Genomic DNA, 26,653 nt, shown 5'->3' with positions numbered 1-26,653 from the left:
AACACTAAGATCTTCTGGAGAAGGCTTTTTCTGATTCGCTCCACTATCACATGCTCACTTGGTAAGGACATAAGAGAGAGCCTTCTCAGTGGCTGCTCCCACCCTCTGGAACTCCCTTCCATGAGAGGCTAGTCAGGCCTCTTCTTTGCTTTTGCTTTTCTTTTACTATTTTTTTTTTTTTTTGCCAGAAGGCAAAACTTTCTTGTTTAAGAAAGCTTTTTAATGTTTAACCAGGGAAAGTTTTTAATCATAGAATCATAGAGTTGGAAGAGATCGCAAGGGCCATCCAGTCCCTGCAGGAAATCTAAATCAAAGCATCCCCGACAGATGGCCATCCAGCCTCTGCTTAAAGACTTCTAAGGAAGGAGACTCCACTACACTCCAAGGGAGTGTGTTGCATTGTCGAACAGCCCTTACTGTCAGGAAATTCCCCCTAATGTTGAGGTGGAATCTCTTTTCCTTGAACTTGCATCCATTGCTCCGGGACTTAGTCTCTGGAGCAGCAGAAAACAAGTTTGCTCCCTCCTCAATATGACATCCCTTCAAATATTTAAACAGGGCTATCATATCACCTCTTAACCTTCTTTTTATCTGTTTTTAAATTTTGGATGTTTTAAAATCAATTTTATAGTGTTTTAATGTGGTGTTTACTGCTGTATGAATGCACTCATAATTTATGGGAGAACTGAGTTGTTGGGGTGTTTTTTTTTCCACCTTGAAAGCACTGAAAAGCCACAACATTATAATAAGGATTAACAAACATTGAAACAGTGTCAAGAAATGCATACTGTACACATATTTGGATTTGTCCTCTGTTTCAGCTAAGCTGCCTCAGGAACAGTAATTATTTGGAAAAGATTACATGTATTTAAAATAACTAATTTACATACCCAGAAGGTTACCCAGCAAATCAGTCATCATAGACTATAGAACAGCAGCCAGCTTCATGCAGCCATATCATGAGGGAAACATTGGCTTTCATCTTAATCTCAGGTGGAGAAAAATGTGCAGCAAATTTGAACCATAGCCCTCAATAAACACGATCACACATATTCCACATTCAGAGACTTTGGGTGAAATCCAGTATTGTGTGAGTACACTTCCATTCATATGCTGGGATATTATCACCTGCCCTTCTTCTTACAACCCACTGCTGCAGAACGCTTCTCAAACTTTCTGGAGCAGAGATTGGGGGTGCACCAGGGCAGTGGTAGGGGGCTGAGGAGCAAATCTTTCTCCATTCTGCTGACAAGGCAGTTTAATTGACTGGAGGACTTAATGGGCTATGGCCCTTTGATAAACATTATTTTCCTGCTTAAGAAAAGATATCTCCCAAAATACAAAAAATAATCTTTGGGGACTTCATTACCATGATTGCTTGTTTCCAGCTTCATATTGCTTCATTGTGAAAAAGTGTACATTTTAACAGCTATTTATTTCAACAAAACCATCTCTCTCTGTAGATCTCATTTGCATTTACATTAACAGTACTGGGCCACAATAGTTCTTCCCTGAGAAGGAATTAGATTTTAGAAATGTTCATTTTATCAATATATTCAGCATTTATATATATTGTATGTTACCCATTGTATATTACAAACTCTTATAAACTAGTATTAGAACTGAGATTTTGACCATGTTCGTCTAGAAATAAGACACCAATGGTGTCTAATAGTGTAGGCAGAAATATGGTGAAGGCAATACTAGACACAAGCTTAACACCAGGTCAGCATTTTCACACATACTTATCACTGGGCCAATATTTTTGCTATTGTTTGTTGTTATTAGCTGTATTCGAGTCAACCTTGATTCATGGCCTCCCTATGAGTGAGATGTCACCAAGCTCCCCTGTAGGCTCAGGCCCATGGTCTCCCTTATTGAGTGTATCCACCTCTTATGGGGTCCTCCTCTCTTTCTACTACCCTCTACCTTCCCCAGCATCATTGTTGTTTCTAATGAGTCATGCCTTCTGATGAAGTGGCCAAAGTATGACAGCCTCAATTTAGTCATCTTGGCTTCCAGAGAGAGTTTGGGTTTTATTTGTTCTAGGGCCCATTTGTTTGTCTTTTTGGCCATCCCCAATATCCTCAGCACTCTTCTCCAGCAACACGTGTCAAATGAATTAATTTTCTTCCTATCTGATTTTTTTTCCTGTCCCATTTGCACATCTGTACATGGTACTGGTGAATATAATAGCTTGGGCGATTCTAACTTTAGAATCGCCCACTGTATATCTTTGCTCTTAAGGATTTTGTCTAGTTCTTTCATAGCTGCCCTTCCCATCCCTAATCTTCTTCTGATGTCTTGGTTGCAGTCTCAGTTCTGACCAATGTTTGATCAAAGGTTTGGGAAATCTTCAACTATTTTGATTTCCTCATTATCTAGGGAGTCAAGTGGGGCAAGAGGAGTGACCAGAAGCTGTTCCCACCCCAATTGCACCAGGACTGCATAGGCCCAGTCCTGATCCGGGCCACTGCCACAGTCCTCAACCCAACCACCACCAAGGAGTGACTTTTTGCTGCTCTTTTCTGTGACGGCTCCTCTGTGTTGGAATGAGCTCAGTGCAGCTTCCAATCATGTTCAGGGTGTGCATTGTGTAAACACCATGTCCCAAGACGAAGCTGGTGCTTTTGGCTTATCTGTTTCGGGCCTAGGTTGAATTTATGTAGATCCTCCATGGTTGTTATTTTTGTTTTCTTTAACATTTGGCCTGCCTTTCTACTTTTTCTTTGACTTTCTTGATTGTCCCATGTCTGTGATGTTTTCCATTAGTAGTATGGTGTCATCAACATATCTTAGATTGTTGAGTTCCTTCCTCCTATCTTTGCTCTTCCTTCTTCCATATTTAAATCTGCTCTATGTATGATATTTTCTGCATACAAGTTGAACAGATAGAGTGATAAAATACAACCTTGCCTGACCCCTTTCTCATTTGGGAAGCATTTGGGAGAAAAGAAGATAAAGAGGTGATATGATAGCCCTGTTTAAATATTTGAAGGGGTGTCACATCGAGGAGGGAACAAGCTTGTTTTCTGCTGCTCCAGAGAACAGGACCAGGAACAATGGATGCAAGCTGCAGGAAAAGAGATTCCACCTCAACATTAGGAGGAACTTTCTGATAGTAAGGGCTGTTTGACAGTGGAACAAACTCCCTCGGAGTGTGGTGGAGTCTCCTTCTTTGGAGGTCTTTAAGCAGAGGCTGGATGGCCATCAGTTGGGGATGCTTTGATATGGATTTCCTGCATGGCAGAGGGTTGGACTGGATGGCCCTTGTAGTCTCTTCCAACTCTACGATTCTATGATTCTATGATTCATTCTGTTTCTCTTTCTGTACTGTGTTCTTACAGTACTCTCCTGTCCAAAGTACAGATTTCTCATAACAAATATCAGACGAAGATCTTCCCCTGTGCCTCCCTTTTTGTTCTCTTATGTCCTGGTCCTGCCCTTTGCTCCATTCTGGGCTGTCTCATTATATGGTTTTCTTGGTGAGAAGTTCTTGCAAGGGGGGTTTGACTCCCTTTGTGGAGTACTGTACTAACATACATTAGCTATGGTGTCACTTCTGTTCTTGCTGTGAGCTTCTTCATCAGTGTCATTCACCACCACTGCTGCTGCCAATAGTTGTTTATTACTCTGTTCCTTGTTTTCCCCCAACTACATTGTTTCTACATAACACTTAGGCATGCATACTAGGTATGTAAATCTTTGCATTCTTCATCCTTACAAACCAGGAGAAATAGTTTCCTTCCTTTTCTCCTGATAGCTGTACTTCAAGATGCATTTGAGGGACATATTCAGTTCATAAATACACATGGGTTTTGCACAGGAAACAGTGTTTTTTATGCAAAATATATTGGGATGAACCTACATTGCACAATGACAGCACTTAGGGACCACTTTACCTGCCAGGGATCCATCCCTTATTGTCCTGTGGTTTCTACTTTGGTGAAATACTTAGAATTCTCTGGTCTACTCTAGTCTTGAACTACAGCCCTACTGGCTGAGAAGTCTAAAGTGTCCTGCCAAATTGCAACACTATAAATCTGCAGATACACCCACTGTCTTTTGTGAGTGGACATTTGTGTGTGTGTGCGCGTGCGAACGTGTGTGCGTGCGTGCAAGAAACACATGTTGGTGTAAAACTTTTGGCACAGAAAATCCACACATATTTTGCACCCCCCCCCCCCAAAAAAAACCCTATTAGTTTCGTGTTTTCTAACATCAGAACTAAACCTCTAGTCACTTCTACTTTTGGGAAAAGAAAGAAAAAAATACATTTTTAGTGATGTGCTTGTGAAAAAAATTAATCTTTGGTGTGTACAGGGGGAGGGGTCTGGAACCACCTAACCTTCCCACTCCATCGTTGATGGTAGGCATGCACATAGAGATAGCATAGGAGCATCATCAGAAAAGAAGACAAAACAGAATATATAGACTTATGTTGAATTTGTATGTGGCATTTTATATAAGAAATACTGGGAAATAAAATCATACAAGAAATAACATTTTTAAAAATTATCATAATTTAAATAGAAACAGAGTGAGCTGTAGAATTCAAAGATATAACTGCGTTAGTCTGTAGAATCAGTATGTAGACAGATCATGTAGCACCTTTGAGACTAACTGAAATAAAGAAGTTTGCAGTGTGAGCTTTCGTGAGGAACTGAAGTCTACAAAAGTATATGCTGCCAACTTCTTTATTTCTCTTAGTCTCAAAGATGCTACAAGATCTCTCTATAGGGTGAAATGTGGCCAGTGACCTGTGTGTCTGTTCAGTGAACTCCCTGGGTTCTGACAGCTGACAGGCAACTCATCCAGAAAAGAACTGCAAGTCTAACTGAGACTTTCCCAGCAGATAATGATCACCAATTAGCAGACATTAATCCTCATTTGCATTAGCCTCCCAGCCTGAGGCCTACCATCAGCACAGAACAATACACATGCAAATCACTCCTGCATTCCCAGGCTTACACAGTATATATAGACCCACTTTTTCCAGGCAAGCCTTCTCTGAAGATGCCAGCCACAGATGCTGGCGAAATGTCAAGAAGAAAATCTTTTAGCCCGAAAAACCCTCAAAAAACTATGGATGATAGCCATGAAAGCCTATTTTCTATATAGTCCAATGTAATTCTAAGGAGTTATCAAAGTGGAGATTTTTGCAAGTTTAGTGTCCATCGCTATTTCAGCATCTGAGCACACTGTTAGCCCAAATACCCCCCTCACTCTATAGCTGCACCAGCCAAGCCAGTCCCAGCTGTCTCCTTATGAGAAGCAAGGTCTCTAAGGTTCATGTGGATGATATCCAGCTCTCTCCTTTTCTAAGGACAGTTTCATTGGCTGGATCTCCCCCCTGCCCCTGGCTGGCAATCTGCCATTGAAAGGTATCTCCATCATAGAGCATGATCAAAGACAATCACTTGCCATGACACCCTACTCATCCATAAGACTTCTCTACTGCAGAATCAAATGCTTGTCTTATCATAGTGTTCAGGTTCACACTCAGTACTTTTTACCACTCAGTTTTTAAGTAGTAAAAAGAGTGAAAAGTACATCTACCACTGTTAAAAATCAGAAATAAATGGACATGGAAAGATGGCAGCAGTATAAGATTTAAAGCACTCCCTTCAGGATAAGATGGGGGGTAAAGTCTCATGTTTCTATTGTGATTCATCCAGGTTCCTCTGTTTATATATGGAAAGGAGTTATTAGAGAACAGTTTGTTTTTTTTTCAGGGATAACAACAGTTTTACAGTTGTTATCTCAGATAACAACTCTTCAGCTGTCAACAGTTCTTAAACTGACAGCTCTACTTAGAAACAGAACATATCTTACAAGGGAAGTGTGCTTGGAGCTTGGGAATGCTACTGTAAAATATGTTAAAAATTGCTACAGAAAGTGGACCTTCAGCCTATTTTAGAGGGAATGGGAATCTCTGTTAATAACCTATCCAAAATTTTGAAATGCTTCTTGATTAATTCTGTTATTTATTTTATTATATGATGCCACAAATGAACATAGCACTGTACAAAAATATGCCATGCGATATTTCAGTGTTAACTGTGGTATGGATAGTGTGAAATCCTAGTTTAGAAGGCCTATTTACATTTAAATTTGGGGACTGCATGCCAGCACATAGGCCTTGAGAAGTTGCAAAAAATAATGTTATTTTGTAAGCACATGCTTTATCATTTTTCTCATTAAGTGGTGCTAGGAGGACCAAGAAGCTTTGCTTATTAGTGAAAACTGATGTCTCCTAGGTTATTTAAACTTGCAAGAGTGCCAAAGAGGGACTATTCAAACCTATAGAAGTCCTGATGGGTAAAATACACTTATTTGAGCTGTAGCCAGCTTTGCTATAAAAATTACTATGGCTGTTGACTTCAAGCCTTGTTGGTATCTACAGTCTTCTCCAATGAGTCTGACTGGCTGGAATCCTATACTTTGTTGAAGGGGGTCTACCGACTGCCCCTTTTCATGCCGGATTGGGGCTGCAGCAGCCGCACACTGCAGCCCCAATCCGGCTTTTGCAGGGCACAAAAAGGAGCTGTGAAAAGTGGCTCATTTTTGCACCCTGCAAAGGGCATGATAGCTGCGTTGTCGCAGCTTGGCAGCGCTCCTTTGATGCTGCATCATATGGATGTGGTGCCAGAGGAGCACTATGATGCCGCGTGCCACGTAGTACAGCGCATGGCATCACAGCACCATGCAGCAGAGCCAGGGCATGCATTGTAAGGATGCTATACCCCGACTCCGCCCCATGCCAGCCTTAATGACAGGTGAGTTTACAGGGGCAAAGTTATCAAATGTTTCTGCTTAGAAGTGTATGTGTTTCCTTGGACAATGTATATTTAGATTAGGAAGTTTACAGTTGTTATTTTTAGCCTGTTTATCTAATGTCCCTGTGAAGGTTCTCTGTGTCATCAGTTTTCTCACTGTGCCTTATATATTTGTGAATAAAGTCTGCTCCTTTTAATTTGGTGTGTGCATGTACCAGTCAGCTTGGGTCAATTCTAAATCCAGTTTCATGGCTGCTTGATTATTGCTCCTGAAAGCTCTTTTGTGCTTCTCTTGGGACTTCTGAGAATAGACTTTGCAGAGTCATGCCCCTGGTGCTCATGTATAGGAAAGTCTGGTTTTTTTCCTCCGGGCTGAACTGAACAGAATTGGGGTGGGTGTTGCTACCTGGCAAGATTTGTGTTTCATTTCAGTCCCTTTGGCAACAGACCAGGCTTAGCTAATTTGGCTGTTAGTCTGGATTGGTACTCTGCCTTGGTCTCAGACAGCTCTGAAGATCATCCCAAAGAGTAAAATAAAATTGGCCTTTAAAAAGTAAAATTGTCCGGTCAGTAGTATTCCATTCCTTAAGATTTGAGCTAAATGCCAGAGATGGGGAGGAGGATCCTTTTAATGACAGAAGCAGAGCAGGCAAGGCAGATTGGGAAGTGGAATTGTCCTTCTGAGGTAACAGATTATAGATAAAGCCATGCGACTATCTGAGTAAAAGAGCCCTGAATTTAGTTAAAATCCCAGCAACCAGGAATTATATAGTTGGGTGAGGCATGTTTTGTCTGCCATGCAGGTGGCAAAAATAGATGCAGGAGTTACAGTAGCTCCTCCAGTTCCTAGTAGAGAGCACATCCTGCATGGCTTCCCAAAGTGACTGCAAGAGCTGCAGCAGCTCATGGGCCACGATTTGTTCACCCCTGCATTGAAAGGACCACACATTTTTTTTTAAATTTCAAATGTTCTTCTCCTTCTCTGCCATTTACCCTGAGATAAGCGATCCCACCTGGAGACATGGAGAAGCAGAGGCGTGCCTAAGACTTTGTCCTACACAGGCCTAGTCATGCTTTCACTCATTTTAGGGTGGCATGTCAATGTCTGAGTGTTCACTGAAAAGACAGATTTGGCTATTTTGATGCATGCTGTCATTATCTCAAAACTGAACATGGTGTGTGTCACCAAGTTTCTGTATACTTCAGTGTATGTTCAACCACAAGACCAACAATTGTGGGATAGTTTGGGCTACTCACTCCCTCTTCCTTGCTGCCTGCCTGAATGTCATGCTTGGTTTTACTCTTCCACCCCTCTGATCCTCCCCGCCATAAGATCAGTGTTGTGTCACCTTTGTTTTTACTTCAGTGAATGGAGAACATCATGCTCAGCCAGGCTGAGGCTGAAGAGGCTGAGTTAGAGTCCCAATTTGGGGCTGAGAATGAAGCTAAGCCGGGCCCTAGCTCTGCTCTGCCAGCTCCAGCAGAGTCTCTGTCCTGTGTCAAGAGGCTCAGCAGCCTAGCCTCCCACCAGCAGAGATTCCAGGCACAGAAGATATGGACGAGCAAGATGCTGAGATACCTACCTTTACCCAGTGAAGGTCTGAAAGCGCCTGCTGCCGCTGGTCACGGAGACTGTGATCATGATCTGGGAAATATAAACAGGTGCAGGACGCTGAGTTCCCTTGTCCAAGACTATCTGAGCTTCCTGGCGAAAGCACGTTTCTCTGACTTCCTTTGTCTTCTTGGCCTGAAGTCTTGACTCTTGGACTGCTGACTGATCTGGACTCCCTGGAACCCTTGACTTTTGGACTGCCTTGCTAAACCTGCCTTGCCAGAACCCTTGACCTTTGGACTGCCTCACCATTCTCTATTGGACACTGACTTGGTACTTTGAAACTGTACTTTCTGTGATCTTTGTCACTCCTTGTGAGCGATTATCAGCAGTCTTGGCAGCTTTCCCGGAGAGAAAACACATTTAGGTTGGCCAGTTGCCCTCCTTTTCTAGGTCACATCCTACATTTCAACCTTCTGTCCAGAAGGAATATCAACACGCCCCCCATTCTGAACACCGGACATCAGTGTTGTGTTGTCTTTGTTTTTACTTTTGTCAATGGATTACGCATTCCCCCACAATCAACCTCCCTCCCATCAACTTTGGGTGGCTTTTCATTTTACTGCAGAGAACGTAAGTATAAAGATCTACTCACTATTAAGTGAGCCAGTGAGTAAATGATTTGGGGTTTAGTGATCTCCTGATTATTAAAACTAACCAAATACATTTTCCACGTTGCAGTGAAAACATTCAATTGGCATAAAATTTAATGATACCAATCTGCCAGTTGAAGGGACTGTCTAATGATGTTGTCAGCCTGGTCCAATACCATAAATGTGTGCAGTTTGGCACTCAGGCCTCCAATCCTTCTAATGGATATTTATTTTTGTGAAATAATACTCCAATTTTTTTCCTTATTATATATTACTAACCATCTCTGGACTCTTGTTTTCTGCCTACCAGAGATAATAAGTAACTAGCCCTAAGTCCCACAAAGCAGAGATTCTGACCACTAGAGATTTGCCACATCCAGAAGCTTGGTCCATTCAGCCACTTCAAACCCTGTTTAAGCCACTATTGGATCATGATTTTTTAAAACAATAAAATACTTGCGTATCTAATTGCAACTGCTGGTGGATGATACACAGCTGAATGTTTCAGTTATTGGTTATACTGGTTTTCTTAGGCAAGGCATACTCAGGGGTGGTTTGGCCAGTTCCTTCCTTTGAAATATAGGGCCAAAACAGATTGCAGAAATAATCCGTTTTGAGACCTCTTTAATTGCCCTGGCTCAATGTTAGGGAGTTCTGGAAACTGTACTTCTTCCTTGTGGTCTCTGTGATTCACACAAATGGGTTATTCTGTACCTGTGCAGCTTTGGAAACTTCAGGAATCACTAGAGAGGACTTTTTGGCAGTAGCTCCACCCACCCTCTATATAAGTTCCAGGTCTTCCCGCTCTTTCCCAGTTCCTTTCATCCGTTATGTTAGCAGCTTAGAAGGAACTTTGCTTGTTGGAATCCATATGGACCAGGATGCATTAGACCCCATAGATCAAAGGGTACATGGAAAGGTCCCAACCCATACTCCCATTGCATTCTTGCCATCTGTGGAGAAAATAGCATAACCCTTATGGGCTGCTCCTGCCACCATTGTGTCAGTTTCCAGAAAGATTGAAAACCTCTATCCAGAGGAAGGGCAGGTGGGCAGGCAGGCAAGGACTGAAGTTGGACTTTATTGTTCGCCACTGTGCATCATCTTTCTTTCCTTCATTCATTACCAAAATTGCTTCTGGGAGGTTCTATGCGATCTCTGGCAAAGCAGTGGGTACCAAGGTGAGGAAACATCCATGGCTGTCTCCCCAGGAGGTGTCCAAGAAGGTGATCAAGATGTCACTACCACCCAAAGCCACATGAAGGATTTTTTAAAAAAATTAACAACTATGTAGTTTATCATACAGAGGGCAAAATGGTAAAATCCCATGCAGAAATGGGATTTTAAAATCTGGGCGTTGTTTGTCAGATGTGTTGGCATGAAAGAGAAATAACACAAAAATAATCGAAATGGAAAGCTCCTTTGTACTTTTGGAATTTAGTGAAAGTAAAAAGGAGCTGGTCTTGACGACTTTGTCTTCGGGTTATTTTCACATCATTTCTCTTTCATGCAAACATCTGAAAAACATGGTGCAAATGCAGGTTGTTTCCAGTTTAAATTTAGTTTCTGCACGGGATTCATCCCATGTGATAAACTCTCATGAAGCCATCTTCTTCCACAATCACGGCTGGAATACCTGTTCCGCTAAGGAAGCAGGGAAATTGGAAGAGCTGTTGCCTGGAGAGTCACATCATGGGCTTTTCAGTTTCCAGCTCCAGGGATCCCAAATTCCTTCCCTCCCCAAAACAAGGACATGCATTTGTCCAGTCCTCTGCCTAAATATTGTTAACCTGGGGCCATGAGGGTGCTGAATTTTTTCGCCCCACTGGATTCATCCACTGGAGTGATCCTCAGCAGGCAAGGATAATAGTCCATTGGATGGAGCCATGCAATTCCCGTGGAATCATAGTCTTGTAACTGCGTAGCGTGAAAGGACTCCATGTGAAGGGATTAAACACCTGAACTATGCTCATCTACAGGTTTTTCTCTAGGAATGACTGCCTCCAAATTATGTAAAAAAATTAACAGATGGAGAGCCCTATGGTTTCTGAAGTGACATAAAATTTTACCTAAATAGAAGGCAAATGCTGTTCTCTCTGAACTTGATACTCCAAGAGAAACACAACCAACTGTACCGTATTTGTAAACACCAAAATGAAGAAACAAAAGAGAAAGAGACAGAACTATGTCCAAGATTCTGATTTTTATTAATTTTGCATTATGGTTGTTATGTCTATTTGCCAAGTTCAGTTTGGCCAGTTTTAAAATTATAAGTTTAACTTGATTCCTATGAATCTCCCAAAGAGCCTAACAGGTAGCCCCTGCCGGATGCCCAGAGGAAGGCGAAAAACCTCCAGGATCTCAGGCCAATCTGCCCTGGAGGAAAATTCCTTCCCGGCCCCAAAAGTGGCGGCCAGTGCTACCCTGGGCATGTCGACAAGAGCCTTCCTTATGCTAACCAATGCTGAAGCTCCCTCCTTCCATCTCTCCAAGTAGAAGACATGCTGGCATATTCCAGAGTCCATCGTCATCATCAAGGAAAAGCCATTCTGTCTGGACAGCGTAATGTTTCTTCTGAATTTTCTTTTAAATTTAATAAACAGTGCTGCTACTGGATCTAATGGTATTTTAGGAAGCAGGGTTTTTTAAAAAATGGATCAGCTCTTACTGGACACACTTACTGAACTATCGTTTTGCAGTGAACAATATTCATTGTCTTACTATATTCCATTTCCAAATGGTAAGAGATTTCTTATTTGGGTCTCTGAAGACCTTGTAGCATTTATTCCTTTTGAAAGTGGAATTCATATTTCAAAATCCCCTATGTATATCTTTCATTAATTTTCTTTCAGAGGCTTGTTGTTCTCTGCTGAGTTTAGCTTGGCAGGTTTTTACAACAGTAAGGATCACTCAGGTTTGACATAAACTCTCATAGCCTGGATCCATCTACAATCAGAGCGGAGATTGCATCCAAGGAATCAGAAGAAGACTAGGACTGGGAAGGGCAGCTATGAAGGAACTAGACAAGAGCATCAAATGCAAAGCTAGAACAATAAACACTAAAGTATTATCTTTGCCATCATCCTGTAGGAATCTGGGGAATGGATAGTGAAGTGAGCTGATAAAAAGAAAACCAACTCATTTAAGAGCTTGTTCTGGAGAGGAATGCTGAGGATACCATGGATGGACAGGAAGACATGGATATGGGAACATACCAAGTCTGAACCCTCTCTAGAAGCCTTTCCATAACGTGACCATAACAGAGAAGGCAATAATGCTTGGAATGGTAGAGGTTAGGACAATGGTAGAGGGCAGGACCACATACCAGATGGATAGACTCAGTTAAAGAGGCTACAGCTCAGAGCCTAAAAGAATGTGCAGAGTGGTTGAGGATGGAGGGGCTTGGAGCATGTTTCCTCCATAAGGTTACCCTGAGTCAATATCAACTTGAAGGCAGTTAACAACAACAGGAACAAAATACATTAATTTTTCAAACATCCTAACAGGTGGACGCTGCTGGATGCCCAGAAGAAGGCGAAAAACCTCCAGGATCTCAGGCCAATCTGCCCTGGAGGAAAATCCCTTCCCGACCCCAAAAGTGGCGGCCAGTGCTACCCTGGGCATGTCAGCAAGGACCACAGACCACCAACCCGCCAGCTCCTGCTCAGGCCAAACTTATTCCTTCTTACCTTAAGGCTCATGCCTTTTTCTGCATCGACAGGGTCCATTTCTGGACATCACTTACCTTGTGACAGTTTCCTTGAAGTTAAATTCTGTTGAGATGTTCTCCATCCTTCTTAAATGTTCTGCATTCACAGGTTTCATCCTTCTCCATCACTTGTCTTAGTTTCTTTGAAGTTAACTTCTGCTGAGATGTTTGTATCAATTAATGGGCTTTCTCGATGACCTCTCCTCATCTATCTGCAGGAACCTGATATACAGCAATGAAAATGTTGATGGTGTATGAAAAGAAAAGGGTGAAATTGCAGATGGCTTCCAGAAATTTTAGGATCAAAACTTTTGTTTCACCTTGTTGTGCATGATGGGATGCTGCGCCCACATATCCTCAGCTTTTTTAGATATTGGAGCTTCAGTTCTTCTGAGTATTCAAGTAGGCAAGATGGAGGAGGAGAAGCATCGATGCACAGCTGTTGCTTTACAGGAAAAAATGGAGGAAGCGGGGTGGAATGTGAAGTGAAGTGGAGAATACTCACCTGGAGGACTGAATCCACCTGGAATGTCGTCATCTTTGGGATAAAGGAAAACTCACGTTTCTGGGAGCGAAATTCTCCTGGGGCATCCCTTCCTGGCTCTAGTAATCAGAGATGACATAGCCAGCCTTCCTTCCTTCCTTCCTTCCTTCCTTCCTTCCTTCCTTCCTTCCTTCTGAAATTGACTTTTATTGAGATGTTTACATGAATTCTTGAGCTTTCACAATGACTTTGGCTCATTCGCTTTCAGGAGCCTGATATGCTGGAAAGAAAACACTTTATTATGCTATGTTTAAAGAGCCTGGAAAGAAAAGGATGAGGTTGCAAGTTGCTTCCAGAAGTTTTATAACCATCACGTACCTTGTGACAGTATCCTTGAAGTCTACTTCTATTGACACGTTGTTCAATGTTCTGCATTCGGACATTTGATTCTTGTACATCACTTACCTTCTGATCCATTCCTTTAAATTAGACCCCTTTTGAGATGTTACCATGAATTCATGTGCTTTCTCTATGACCTCTTCTCATTGACCTGATGAGATGCTGTAGTCAGACATTTCCAACTTTATTGTATACTAAGTCCTTCTTGTATATACTTCAGTCCTTCTGTTCTCACCCAAGTCTGCAAGATGGAGAGAAAGAGGTCATTCTTTTCAATCATTCTTAAATGTTCTTCCAGAATTTTTAGAACCAAAACTTTTGCTTCACCTTGTAGTGAATGATGGGATGCTGTGCTTAGATATTCCCAGCTTTCTTGCATTTAGGAACTTCAGTCCTTCTGTTGTCACCCAAGTCTATAAGATGGAGGTGAAGAGGCATCACTTCACGGGTGTTGGTTTGCAGAAAACCTGAAGGAAGGTGTCTGGGAGTAGAAGTAAAGTGGAGAATACTCACCTGGAGGACTAAGTCTACCTGGATAGCCTTTGGGATTAAGGAATACTCATGTTTCTGGAAGCAAGGTTTCCTCCCTGTAATGAAACCAACCAAACTGGTGGCTCCAATAGGTGCACAGCTTCAGCTGTTCATATCTACCAGCCGTGAGGAGGGTTTCATGAAGCTTCACTTGATTGGAGTCCTCTCTTAGTTATGCCAACCACCAAGCAAACCAGGCTTCATAGCTTGTTGGAAGAAGTAAACTGAAAGGAAAGGAGTTGTGGTTGGGAAGATCACCAGGGTTATAAGAAGGAAGACAGTTTTGAAGAAATGTGGAAATGTATTTTTACTGGCATGAAGTCCAGCCAAAGCTGGATATGGTTATTGTACGCTGATGACACCCAAATATACTTCTCCATGCCTCGGTCAACAGCTTCGATGACAGATAGCATATCTCCTCTCAATCGGTGTCTTGAAGCAGTAATGGACTGGATAAGGAAAAACAAGCTCAAGTTGAATCCAGACAAAACAGAGGTACTTGCAGTAGGGCCCCGCAAACTAGGTATTGGGTTGCAACCTCCAGTCCTAGATGGGGTCACACTCTCCCCAAAGGACTGTGCTCACAGTCTGGGGGTGCTGTTAGATCCCTCACTTCACATGACAATCCAGGTGAATGCAGCGGTATCAGGAGCGCCTGTTATCAGCTTTGGCTGATACACCAAATGATACACGAGAAGTAAGGAACGTAGAAACTGTAGTACATGCACTGGTAACCTCATGACTTGATTTCGGTAATGTGCTCTACCCTTGTGCCTAGTCTGGAAACTCCAATTACTACAAAAGACAGCAGCCAGATTAGTTACTGGGAATTCTCCGGTGGTCTGGGGAGGAGGCTTTGCTGGCCTCTCATTGGAGAGACCAGCAATTTAAATAAAAAACCGCACTCCGCGGGCCATTAGAAGAGGTGGGGCCGGGTTTAACCTGTTTGAGGCTCACCCGCTCAACCCCCTGTCAGTTGCTTCAAACGCTGGTGCAGGGAGGCCTCGTCTGCCTGCTCCTGTCCAGAGTACATTCCTGACCTTGACCGAGGAAGGCCTTGTTCAGGTCGGGCAGCATACTTCGGATGCCGGCACAACTCTCCTTTGTTGTCCTGAATCGGTTGGGGTGTGGAGACAGCCTGTTGATGCGTCCTCGGCCTGGGCACCTTTCATTCAGCTTGAGGTTGTCATCCCTGAGCAGCTGGCTGGCTTTGTTTATCACCTTGCTTGCTTTGCAATGAGGCAAGGGAGTCCTAGCAGGGCTGATGTCTATGAGAGTCCGGCTTGAGCCTCGTGTTTGCTATGGATACCAGCGCGGTTCCCGTTGCTTGCTATGACTTGGCCGGAGCAGGGAGAGAGCTGCTGGAGCTGTGGGCACCTCAGCTTTTGCTCCTTTCCTTGTCTCATTTGCGTTGCCATGAAGTGAGGGAGCACTTGCTTGTTTTGCGAGTTCCTCAGCCTTGCTGGCTTCTGACGTTCGGTCCAGTCTTTTTGGCTCAGATAAGGAGGAAGAGCAGAGTGGTTCAAGGTTGTTTATTTTGAGCTTCTGTTAAGATATTGTCTGTCATTCTCAAATGTTCTGGATCCAGTATTATTTCTAAATTCTGAAATTTCTATATTTGTATACTTTGGTCCCTTGGCTTACCCCGGGGATCCTTTTCAGACCCCCCTCCCCCCGGTAAGCCAAAAAATGTGTAAGCTTGAGTCCCATTTGATTGAATGGGGATCGTGCTTGCGGCATGGGAGAGTGTGAGTGCCGCGGGCTTGCACGCCATTCTCTCTCCCATCGCGTGGCTTCTGCGTAAACAGGAAACCACGTATGGGGCACCCGCCTATAGCGTGGGACACTGTATTTTGTTGTTTCTATATTTTGTTATTACAGTTGGGCTTGTATGCAAAGATAAGTTTAGGGGCTAACTGGTTCTTAGGCAGTCATTTTGTGACATGTGGCTATTTTGTGTGTGTTCAGGTTGTTGTTTTTTGTTCTGCTAAGCAGGGTCTATCCCCGATGGTTTTTCGATGGGGGTCTGATTTTAACTTTTATTCAATTTCTCTCCCATTTCTTTGTGAGACAGTTATTTGGTCATTAGTATCCTATTGAGAGGGCTGTGCTTCTATATTACCTAATTGTTTCATAGCTGTGGATGTTGTTTACTTTTATTGACATTTTGCATTATGGCTCCAAAGAAGGGATTTGTAGGCAATAAAGGCAAAGGTCTGGCTAAAAAGGCCTCATCCAAGTGGGTTCAGCTTGTTCACTCTGATAATGACAGTGATGATAAACCTCCATGGGGGGAAAGCATTTGCTGCAGTACAGTCATTAGAAGCAGAAAGGGCTGGTTACATTCCTTCCTTTCGTGATTCAGGGACACCAGGAGAGCAGCAGAAGTTTTTATGCTGGGAGTTTGGCTTGTAGGGATTCTGCAATAGGCTTGTAGGGATTTTGTGTGGGGGTAATCACTCATTCAAAATCTGCACTCGAGGACATGGGCAGTCTGCCAAGAAGGACCAGGTTCCTAAAAGGTGGCAGGCTCTGCCAGCCCTCCTGCAAAAGGGACCTAGTCCCATAAATTTGGATACCCTCTCTATTTAGTTAAGTCACTATCCTGTTAGGGTGGCAGCTTTGTTTTTGTTAGCGGGTGTCACTGGTGGTTTTAAGATCCCTCTTTGCAGCATTTGACGCCCCTTCATGGCATCCAACTTGAGGTCAGTTAGGGGTATGGAGGACATAGTGAGACTAAAGATAGCAAAGGAGGTTTCCAAGGATAGGGTGACTGGTTCCTTTTGCAAACCTCCTGTCCCAACTTTGAGGGTCTCTCCTTTGGGGATAGTGCCTAAGAAGACACCAGGAGAATTCAGGATTACACATCATTTATCTTACCCTATGTGAGACTCAGTTAATTAAGCCATTCCACACGAATTGGCTACCATGCGATATACTTCTTTTGATATGGCCATGAAAGAAGTAAGGAAACACGACATAGGGGCTGAGCTGACAAAGTGTGATATTGAATCTGCCTTTAGACTGTTGCTGGTGCACCCTAACGATTTTGAATTGTTAGGTTTTCGTTTTGATGGGGAGTTTTATATGAACTGAGCACTTCCCATGGGATGCTCAGTATCGTGTTCTATGTTTGAAATTTTTACAACAACAACAACAACAACAACAACAATAATAATAGAGTATATTTGTATTTCCCGCCTCTCCAAAGATCGAGGCGGGATTACAGCAATAAAATAATACAGAGTAATACACAATAGTACAAAATATTAATACAATCAATAAAACACTTATATTGAATTTAGGAATTCCTATTAGTACTCTAAAATCAATTTATCAGTAATCAGTGGTCAAAGTTGAGTGTGAGCTATTGTCATTGACTTTTACATAGAATCTGGTGGATAAGCCTGTTGGAAGAGATTTCTTTTGAGTGCTTTCTTGAAGGCCTCTAGGGTGGTAATGCAATGGATCTCTTCTGACAGGCCATTCCATAATTTTGGGAATGCTGCTGTAAACACCCTGTGGGAAGTTGTTATTAACCTGGTACTATGATGTTCCAATAAGTACTTCCCTGATGTCCTGAGAGTGCGGTGCGGATTGTGTAGACAGAGGCGTTCCCGCAAGTAACTCGGGCCTGAGCCATGTAGGGCTTTAAAGGTAATAACCAATGCCTTGTCTTGTGCCCGGAAGGTAATTGGCAGCCAGTGGAGAGAGTTTAATACTGGTGTTATATAGTCAAAACTAGATGTACCGGTGACCAATCTGGATGCCTCATTTTATACCAATTGAAGCTTCCGGACTTGGTACAAGGGTAGCCCCAAGTAGATCGCATTACAGAACTGTAAACGAGAGATTAGAGTAGAGCAGGTACCGCTTCTTCAAGGTCCTTTCAGTCCAGGTAGGGACGCAGTTGGTGTATCAACCGAAGTTGATACCAACCACTCCTGGCTGTCGCATCTATATGAGATGACAACTGCAGGGATGGATCAAGGAGTACTCTCGAACTGAGAACTTTGTCCTTTAGGGGAACTTTAACCCCATCCAGGACTGGTTGACAAATCTCCGTCCCTGGACTTATGGTACCTATCGTGAGTACCTCTGTTTTCCCTGGATTCAGCCTGAGTTTGTTTTCCTTTATCCAGCCCATTACCGACCCAAAGCAGGCTTCTAGAGCAGAGATGCCATCCTTGGTCACTGCGACAGTCTTGGAATGGGCAGTTAAGTATAAGTCGAGATTAAACGGGGTAATACTGTACATTATTTAAATGACTTCCTCTTTACTGGAGGTTCTGGTTCTGGTAAATGTCTCTAATTACTTCAGTGTTTTGAAACATTAGCAGGTGATCTGAGTGTTTCCTTAGCATGAGAAAAGACAGAGGGTCCATGCAGCCAACTTACTTTTTTGGACATACCGATTGACACGGTCAATCAATGTTGTAGGCTCCCAGATGACAAACTACTTGACCTAAGGCTCGGTGTCCATAATTTTTCTTCTCTTCGAAAGGCAACTCTAAGGGAGTTTCAGGAGATTATAGGCCACCTAAATTTGGCACGTAGGGTGGTGGCCCTTGGCAGGGTTTTTTTAAAGGTGCTTATGAGAGGTGCCATTTATTACATTGTGCCACGTCTTCAACATATGCTGAAAGTTGCGGAAGGGAGCTTTACTAATTAGTAATTAGTATTACTAATACTAATTACTAATTAGTATTATTAGTACACTTACTGTTCTAATAATAAATAATTAAAAATTGTGTTTCTTTCCTGCTTCTCTGTCTGAGACAACCGGGGCAGCTTACCAGTTAAAACAGTACAATCCCAGATCCCAGTATCCCCCCCCATCCCCCCAAAAAACCAATTAAACAATACACAATCTACAGCATACTTTAAAATAAACAATTAGACAGTAGCTACTCACATTTCTGGGAGCAAAGTTCCTTCCCTGGTGATGATGCCAACCCAACTAGAGAATCTGAAGGTGCACAGCTTCAGCCATTCGAATCTTGTGGCCATAAGGAGAGTTTCATGCAGCTTCACTTGCCTGGAGTCATTTCTTAAGTTGTGCAAACCAGCAAGCAAACCAGACTTTGCAGCTGGTTTGGAAGAAGTGACTCCAAAAGAAAGGACTCATGGGTCACAGTGGCAGTAAATAAGAAAGAAAAGGGTTTGGCAGAAATGTGGAAACGTGCTTTATCTATCCAAATCTGCTCAAATTTCTACAGCTGCAGTTGAGACGCAGTGAGACATTTGGGGTCTGACTCTTCATGGATGGTTCCCTCTAGACTTTCTTAGATCATTCCCTCTGGATCTTCTCATCTTCCAAGATGAATCCATTCTCTCCTACCAGCATTTCCTCTTCCTTTAAACCAATTGGCCCACTCTCTTGAATGGATCAAATCTCTTGGGTCAGCCTTGTCCCGCCAAGGCTGACCCAAGAGATTTGCTAAACACTAAATTTCCTCCTCCATTCCCTTGAGCAAATATAACCGTGCCACTGAAGACAAGTTGTTACCTGAGGTTGAAAATCCCGCAAACCGTGCTTCCCTTCTCAGAAGGGCGGTTAAAATAATGAAGATTTGAAATAACCAGCCATTAGTTGCCTTTTCTTGACACATATCGACAGTGAACTGCCTCATCCTGGGCACCCTGTGACAGCCTTAACTGCCATAGAACAATAAGCGCATCACAATGGAAGTCATGGAGCTCCTGGGAATCAAATATGATTGCAAATTTTTTGCATTGATAGATATTCCTATGACAGGCCAAAGGCTTAAAATTGTCCCTTATTAGCAATATACCCTCGAGAGAATCTACATTTAAATTAACCCTTTCATTTGTCCATCAGGCTTAAAATGGGGGAGGGAAGGGTCTTCAACGTTTGCATGGTGTCCTCAAGCTTTTGGGAGTGAATTATGGCTGTACCTTTCTGAATTGATAGATATTTGTAGGACACTCTAAATGCTTCAAATTGTACTTTGTCAGCAACAAACCCTTGAAGAATCTACATTTAAATTAATCCTTTCGTTTTTCCATTGGGTTAAAATTAAGGGGGAAAGCCCTTTCAACATTTGCATGGTGTCTTCAAGCTCCTAGGAGTGAAATTTGGCTGTACATTTTTGCACTGATAGGTATTCCTAGAACTGGTGGTTCTAATAGGTGCATAGCTTCAGCCGTTCATATCTAACAGCCATGAGAAGGGTTTCATGAAGCTTCACTTGATATACTGGAAAGAAAACAATTTATTCTGCAATGTTTATAGTGCCCAAAAAGAAAAGAGTGAGGTTGCAAATGGTTTCCAGAATTTTTAGAACCAAAACTTTTGCTTCACCTTGTAGTGAGTGATGGGATGCTGAGCTTAGATATTCCCAGTCTGGATAGTCTTTGGGATAAAGGAATACTCATGTTTCTGGAAGCAAGGTTTCCTCCCTCTAATGAAGCCAACCAAACTGGTGGCTCTAATAGGTGCATAGCTTCAGCTGTTCATATTTACCAGCCATGAGGAGGGTTTCAGGAAGCTTAATTTGATTGGAGACCTCTCCCAGTCAAAGCTAGACTGGTGGTTATTGTACACTGATGACACCCAAAGATATTTCTCCATGCCTCGGTCAACAGTTTCAATGACAGATGGCATCTGTCCTCTCAGTTGCTGTCTTGAAGCAGTAATGGACTGGATGAGGAAAAACAAGCTCAAGTTGAATCCAGATAAAATGGAGGTACTTGCAGTAGGGGTCCCCAAACCAGGTATTGGGTTGCAACCTCCAGTCCTCAAAGGATTTTGCTCTCAGTCTGGGGGTGCTGTTAGATCCCTCGCTTCACATGACAAATCAGGTGAATCCAGCGTAATCAGGAGCGCCTGTTTTCAGCTTCGGCTGATACACCAGCTGCGCCCTTTCCTAGAAGTAAGGAACCTAGAAACTGTAGTAGATTCACTGGTAACCTCACAACTTGGTTTCTGTAATGCGCTCTACCCTTGTGCCTAGTCTGGAAACTCCAATTAGAACAACACATGGCAGCCGGGTTAGTTACTGGAAATTCTAGGAATGACAGGATAACACCGACCCTAAAGTCACTCCACTGGCTGCCTATTAGTTTCTGGGCTCAGTACAAGGTGTTGGTTATTACCTTTAAAGCACTACATGGCTTGGGTCCAACCTATTTAAGGGATCGTCTACTTCCATACAATCCACCCCGCACACTTCGGTCCTCTTGGAGGAATTTATTGCAGCCTTTAAAGACCAGATTAACTGCAACCTCCCAGAGGACCTTTTCTCCCAGGCTATTGAATGGTCTGCCAGATGAGGTTCGTCAAATTACCAACTTAGACAGCTTGAAAAAAAAGCTGTCAAGATGGATCTCTTCCAATAGGCCTTTCCCACATGAATTCCCGGCCACAGATTGATTACCCCTTCACTACCCTGCCTATATTATCTTTATTATAAATTGATTTCAAAACTCTTTTAATTGTAATATATTTAATTTTTTAAGGGGGGATGTTGTAATTTTATGTATGATATTGTATGTGGATGTTTTAGTGTGACCCGCTCTGATGGTCTTGCTACAGAAGAGTGGGATATAAATAAAAGTTTTATTTATTATTTTATTTATTATTTATTTATTGTTCTTAACCATTCTGATGCCTTTTTTGGGGGGGGGGATTTTCATAGATCTCGCAAATATTTCCCAATCGGGTTTTGATAGCTTTGTTGGCTCCACCTTCGATATATCTGCAATTATGAAACGTTTTGTTTCTTCGAATATCTTTCCAAGTCCTGTTAACACAAGAAAGAAGAGAACTCTTCTCAAAACTCAACAGCCACCACCACCAAATGGCTTGTGCTTGTACAAAATCATGCCTTGCAGTGCTTTGGTAAATGTGACATAGTTCTCTACCTGACCTTGCCATGTTCTTGCCATCTTCCCTGTTTGCTAAATGTGGTATGTTCACAAATCATGCACTGCTGTCACATGAGATCGATCCAACAAAAGGTGCTGGGGGAGGAATACTCACCTCTATGTTAACAAAGTTTTCCATCAGCTACTTTATCTCATTGGATGGAGCATAGCTCTTGAATATTAACTCTTAATAGGCAATTGCATGGAGAACAGCCCAGAGGAAGAGATCCTGCTAAGGCTTCCCTTCCTGGCTCTGGTAATTAGAGGAGACACAGACTCCCTCCCTCCCTCTCCCTTCCTCCAGCAGCACAAGACATTGGTTTCAGATGTGATCCTTGTTCCAGATGGAAACTTAGGAGGCCTGGGTTGGGGATGATGCGGTTGCTTTTTCTGACTGGCTGGCTATTTTCTCCGAGTCTTTCTTCCAACTCTGCTTAGAAATGTCTTCAGGGCTGCTGGTCCTGGTGCTGACCTTGGCTGGGAAGTCCGCCATCCTGGGTCCCTGATGCCTCTCCTGCCCTGGCCCTGGCATTCTCTGGCCCTCCGGGGACCAAGGCAGCCCAGTCCAGCCCAGGCTCTTTGACGGTTAAAGTGTTGGCATCTCGGAAAAGCAATCAAATTCGCTAATGCTTATCACACAGAGAGAAAAACAATGGGTGAAAAGCATATTAATGAGGCAAGAAAGTGGGTCGAATACGAATTTGGGTTTCAGATGGATGAGGACAAATCCCGTTGCAGGCTTGGAAATAACTGACCGCTCCTGAAAAAAACTTCCCTGGACCCCCTGGATTTAAAGAACTACAGGCCTGTATCTCATCTTCCATTTTTGAGCAAGGTGACTGAGAGTAATGGTCCTAGGCTAGAACCCTGTGGCACTCCACTTGACACCTTCTTCCAGTTTGAAGCACAGCCATTGATGATGACTCTTTGAGCATGGTTATCAATTTGCTAATCTTTTTTTTTTCATGGTGAGACTTATCAAATGCTTTGCTTACATCGAGATAAATGAAATCCACAAGATTTTCACTGTCTACTAAACCAGTGGTACTTAATCTTTTGACCCCTGGGACCCTCTTTACACCTACATACAGATGTCACATCCCCTCACTCAACCTAGTGTATGAATAAAAATATTTTGTTTATTTAGTGTGCATATTTTCATTTGTGCATTCATGTATATTAATATTTTAACATTTTATAAGGAAATAACATTGTTCAAATTAGAATAGTTTTAATTCAATATTTAACAACACAGGTGTCAATTCTACTCATAAAAAGGTTTGGGAAATGAAGGATGAGGAGGAATCCGGGCCACCAAGTCTGGCCCCACTTGAGCAACTCTTGTACCCCTCCATGGGTCCCACCTCACTGTCTGAGAACCACTGTACTAAACTAGTGATTTGAAAAATCACGTAAGATTAGTTTGGCAGAATTTATTCTTGACAAACCCATGCTGGCTCCTATTGATCAGTGCACTCTCATCAAGATACTTGCATACAGACTCCAGTATAATCTATTCTAACATTTTTTTTTCCCTGGTATTGAGCTCAGGCTGACTGCTTTGTAGTTTCCTGGATTTTCTTTTTTGCTGAGGAATAATGTTTGCCCTTCTCCAGTCTTGTGGCACCTTCCCTGCTCTGCAAGATTTCTCCAAAATGATGGCAAGTGGTTCAGACAGAACATCGGGTTCCTTCAGTACTTTGGGATACATTTCATCTGACCCTGCAGATTTGAACTCATTTCAGTCAGCTAGGTGATTCCTGACTATCTCACTACCAATTTTGAATCGCGATCCAGATCCCCTGCCATGGTCTCTTCTGCTGCATGGATTCATACAGTTCTCTTTTGGTGGCAGGGTGGGGGAGAACTGAAGCAAAATAGGTACTGAACAGTTTTGCCATTTCATTGTAATCCGTTACCATTTTGCCATCTTTATGAACAATGGCCCTACTGTCTCCTTGGTCATTCCATTGCCTCAGAGGTATCTGATAAACCCCTTTTTCTTGCTCCTTGCTTGCCTAGCCAGCTCATTCTGGGCTTTAGTTTTCTTTATACTATGCTTGCAAGCTTGGGCTACACATGTTCAACTTGTGGTCTACTTGGACTCCTAGATGCCTTTCATACGTAGTCTTGTTCAGCCAGGTGTCCCCCATCCTATATCTGTGCATTTCATTTTTCCGCACAGATAAAAATGGAAATTTCCACCTTGGAAATCTACAAAATTTAAGTGGCAATGCACACAAGATGTTGGTGGAGACAGAGAGCAAGACATTATCCCTCTGAGGGGGAAAAATCTCATTTAGACAGAATGAAATAACTATTTCTACTTTTGGCATCACATATCTTTCCAATGTTATTGCTTTCATGTTACTGAAATTGAAACTTCTTTCTCTGTCTCCAAGTGGAAACAGAGATTCCGTTCATTGCACTTAGCTGAATTTTGTACCTCTGCCCTTCAAGCTAAACGCAAAAGGTTGGCTATAATGAGGTCCACGTTGCTGTTACCTGAAGACTATAATTGCTACTTCCATAGTACAGGAACGAATACTTTCGGCTGACCATGGCTTTGTTGCTATGGGAACTGGCTTTGGTGTTTACCATTTTACAATGTGACACAGAGAAATAGGTTTGAGCAAAAAACCATGTAGTCACCTTCATAAGCAATAGCAGGTGTGCACATTTGCTGCTCTCCAATTTGTAGATGATTTCTAAAATGGAACAAAATGTGTCCCTTTCAAATGGCCCTCTTAAGGAAGAAGGCACACTTGTCAGCTGAACAAAGGTGCATCTTCCCTATTGCCATTCCCAGCCATTATGTTCAACTAGCTGTCAACTACTCAACCTTTTTGAAACACACACACACACACACACACACACACACACACCTTTGAAACACAATTGAAACCATGGGGCCAGGTCATATCAGCAATAAAAGGCCTATTAACAAACTGGATTCACAGTGCAGTGAGAAAAGCAACCATTGTAATGGAAACCATTATGAGAAAAACTTCTGGCTTCCCCTAAGAACAAAGAGGCTGTGCCGACAACCCCTAAAGGGTGGGCTGCAGCCGCCTCCAACTGCCCCAGATCAGGACTGTGGCAACCGCACACTGAGGCCCTGATCTGGCCTTTGCAGGGCGCTAAAAGCGCTCCTTTGGCACTTATAGTGCTCCTTTGGCACTGTGTCATGTGGTGACTTCTTTATATAGTGGTTAAATAAATCCAGTCCTTCTAATTTAAGTAATCTCTTTTTTTTTTTAATCTTGTTCCAGTCTTGGACCCAACACATATCACTTGCATGGTAATAGATCCTAAACCCCCTCTATCTTTTCTGTCTTGCAGATCCTTCCTTTTAATTCTTGGTTTTCTCCCAGACCAGATTAATTCGGAAAGTTCTTTATCCCACTGTTGGAGCGGTTTATCATTGGGGATTATAGGTATATTCTGGAATAAATACAGTAAATTTGGCAAAATAATCATCTGAACCAAGAAAACTCTTCCTGATAAAGACAGGTTTAGTTTGGTGCATTTGTTCAGATCTTTCATAATAATAATAATAATAATAATAATAATAATAATAATAATAATAATAATCCACTTTTTCTCAAATGAATCAAAGCGGATTGCAGCAATAAAATAACATACAATTTAAGAAATACAATTAAAAGCCTCAGAGCCCGCAGCCCTCATCCAATTATAAAAACATTCATCAACCCCTAAAAAGAAATTAAACAACAAGAATATTTAAAATATTCCAACACAGTACAGTAAAAGAAAAATATTTTGGGCAGATTCAGGTGAGAATTATATTAGATTCCACACCTTATTATAATTATTCTCATATAATTCCAAGTTTTTCTTGGTGATCTATAATCATAGATATTTTACTTTACCTACTGTGTTCAATCCTGAGATTTCTCTTAACTCCTTCTCTCTTGCTCATATTTTCTGATAGAATTTGGCTTTCCTTTTTGATACCTGAAACTTTTCCAAATTGTCTCAGAGTTGTTATTCATTTGATAATTCCACCTCATGGGTCATCCAGTTCTTGGAAAACATTTTTGTGGCATCAGGGTTTTTACAAACTGAGTAGGCTTGTGGCATTCATGCTAAGCAGTGCTGTGTTCTGTGGATCACATTCCCTCCTTCAGCTTCTCATCTAGAATTTACATCCTTGAGTTTAGACCCTGCTTTTGGGCTGATGTTTGAGCTATCATCTTCATCTCCTCAAGGATTCAGTTTAAAACCATCTTGACTAGACCTGCCATGCTTCTACCAAAGACATTTTTCCTAGTCTTTATGAGGTATAGCCCATCAGTAGCCAGTAGTCCTCTGTGTAAGAAGTGAAGACCACAGGTCCAGAAACAAAACTTCTCCCGTCTACACCATCTATGCAGCCAGTCATTCTCTTTTAGCATGTTCTGTTCCTTATAGTCCTTCACTGGCAGAACTGATCTCAGAATTTAGAGTCACCTGATGTAATGACCTAAAAGAGAATTACTACAATGTCTTTTACAGGTGGTATTTAACCCCTGTAAAACTAGTCAAGATTAAAGAGGGACCTTTGCATAGTAAAATAAAAAAGGGTCCCATACATGTTATTTTCTACTATTTTCTTATTCCTTTGCATCTAGATTTGAACTCGGGTTTCTTTAT

At 42.3% G+C, this 26,653-nt stretch overlaps 1 long non-coding RNA gene across 2 annotated transcripts in view; it reads right to left on the bottom strand.

Annotated features, from left to right (window-relative positions):
• Positions 1-19,203, bottom strand: part of LOC121931194 — a 972,450-nt gene extending 953,247 nt beyond the window's left edge. For both annotated transcript variants that reach the window (XR_006104094.1, XR_006104093.1), the window contains exon 1: positions 19,023-19,203. This is a non-coding gene — a long non-coding RNA (uncharacterized LOC121931194). The remainder of the gene's footprint in view (positions 1-19,022) is intronic.
• Positions 19,204-26,653: the final 7,450 nt, after the last annotated feature.

The sequence above is a fragment of the Sceloporus undulatus genome, chromosome 5 (genome assembly GCF_019175285.1).
Source record: "Sceloporus undulatus isolate JIND9_A2432 ecotype Alabama chromosome 5, SceUnd_v1.1, whole genome shotgun sequence".
NCBI lineage: Eukaryota > Metazoa > Chordata > Lepidosauria > Squamata > Phrynosomatidae > Sceloporus > Sceloporus undulatus.
This window is presented reverse-complemented; position numbering and strand designations above follow the sequence as displayed.